This window comes from Rhodamnia argentea, chromosome 6, assembly GCF_020921035.1.
Source record: "Rhodamnia argentea isolate NSW1041297 chromosome 6, ASM2092103v1, whole genome shotgun sequence".
Taxonomy (NCBI): Eukaryota; Viridiplantae; Streptophyta; class Magnoliopsida; order Myrtales; family Myrtaceae; genus Rhodamnia; species Rhodamnia argentea.
In genome coordinates this window covers 192501-195000 of record NC_063155.1, presented here as the reverse complement: position 1 = coordinate 195000, position 2500 = coordinate 192501, and positions in this window count along the sequence as shown.

Here is a 2500-nt window from a genome sequence, read left to right as displayed (position 1 = left end):
ATGCATCGATTGCCCGGCCACTCGGGATGATTCGTGAATCGATCGCTCGTCCGTTCGGCATGAGTCATGCATCGATCGCTCGGCGCGTTCGGCATGACTCACGCATCGATCGATCGGCCGTTCCTCACGATTCATGTTTCGCTCGGCCGTTCGGCATGGCTCACGCATCGATCGATCGGCCGGGCGCTCGTAATCCGCATGATTCATGCATCGATTGCCCGGCCACTCGGGATGATTCCTGAATCGATCGCTCGTCCGTTCGGCATGAGTCATGCATCGATCGCTCGGCCGTTCGGCATGACTTACGCATCGATCGATCGGCCGTTCCTCACGATTCATGTTTCGCTCGGCCGTTCGGCATGGCTCACGCATCGATCGATCGGCCGGGCGCTCGTAATCCGCATGATTCATGCATCGATTGCCCGGCCACTCGGGATGATTCATGAATCGATCGCTCGTCCGTTCGGCATGAGTCATGCATCGATCGCTCGGCCGTTCGGCATGACTCACGCATCGATCGATCGGCCGTTCCTCACGATTCATGTTTCGCTCGGCCGTTCGGCATGGCTCACGCATCGATCGATCGGCCGGGCGCTCGTAATCCGCATGATTCATGCATCGATTGCCCGGCCACTCGGGATGATTCATGAATCGATCGCACGTCCGTTCGGCATGAGTCATGCATCGATCGCTCGGCCGTTCGGCATGACTCACGCATCGATCGATCGGCCGTTCCTCACGATTCATGTTTCGCTCGGCCGTTCGGCATAAGCCACCCCGTGCGCCAGGCATCGATTCATGAAATCGCGCTTGGCCATTCCGAGAGGTTCGGAATGGCTCATGCATCGATCCCTCAGCCCTCACTCACGATTCATGGATCGCGAGGACGCTTCGAATGATGCACACATGGATCATGCATGGCTCATGCATCGATCCTCGGCCGTTACTCACGATTCATGGATCACTCGGCCGCTCGGTTCACGTACATGGATCGATTCATAGATCGCTCGGTATGATTCATGAGCCGATAGCTTGGTCATTCGGCATAACTCATGCTTTGATCGCCCGGCCATTCGGCATGGCTCACGAATCGATCGCCCGGCCATTTGGCATGGCTCACGCATCGGGGTCGCTCCTCGGCCATCGATTCATGCATGCATCGATCCCTCGGCCGTTACTCCCGATTCATCGATCGCGAGGCCGCTCCACATAAATCATGAAATATCTCGCTTGGCCATGCCGAGCGGCTCACGCATCGTTAGCGAGGCAGCTCATGGCCGAGCGAATGGGTCACTGTGGCCGAGCGAGCCGGCCACGGTGGCCGAGCGACCCTGGCCGCGGTGGCCGACCGGCTCGGCCAAAGTGGCCGAGCGATCACGGCCACGGTGGCCGAGAGACTCGGCCAAAGTGCGGAGCGTTCGCGGCCACGTTGGCCGACCGTCTCGGCCAAAGTGGCCGAGCCACCCGGCACGGTGGCCGAGCGGTCCCGGCCACGTTGGCCGACCGTCTCGGCCAAAGTGGCCGAGCCACCCGGTACGGTGGCCGAGCGACCCCGGCCACCGTGGCCGATCGACCCCGGCCACGGTGGCCGAGAGGGTCGGCCAAAGTGCCGAGCGATCCCGGCCACGGTGGCCGAGCGACTCGGCCTTGGAGCTTGAATCGGCTTGGCTCATGCATCGATCGGAAGGCCGCTCCGCATGATACACACGTGGATCGATTCATGAATGTCGATTCGTGGATCACAAGGCCGCTCGGCATGATTCATGAATCGATAGCTCGGCCATTCGGCATGACTCTTGCTTTGATCGCTCGGCCATTCAGCATGGCTCACGAATCGATCACCCGGCCATTCAGCATGGCTCATGCATCGGTCGCTCTGCCGTACAGTTCACACGCAAGGTCCATCCGGCACTTTATCGATCATTTCTCGTCCAATTGTATCCATTCCTCTTTCTAAAATTTGTTGGAGTCATGAAAGTAGTCTCCCAATCGTTTTCCCACCTCGCATGTAATTTTTTTTATTTTCCAAATTTTTTCAATTTTTATTTACCAAAAATATTAAAAAAATATATTTGGTCGTCGAAATTTTTTTCCTTACCATTCCATGTTTTAGTCTACATTTGTTTGAGCATTCTTGCAAAAAATCTCATCCAAATACAATATATACATTTTTTTAGAGACGTGGTGCCATCTCAAGCATGGTGAATGTCTCCTCTGCTGGGAGGAAAACCGCTCATAAGGCTCTTTAGGGGGGTTGAGGTGCTCTGGCCGGATGGCAAGCGATGTTGAGTTATGATCAAATAGAGCACCTCTATGCAAAGATAGACCGCTCGGCCATCGTGGCCGAGCGAATGGGTCACGGTGGCCGAGACACCGGGCCACGGTGGCCGAGAGAGCCCGGCCACGTTGGCCGAGCGGTCCGGCCAAAGTGGCCGAGCGACTCGGCCGCGGTGGCCGAGCGTATGGGCCGCGGTGGCCGAGCGACTCGGCCATGGAGCTT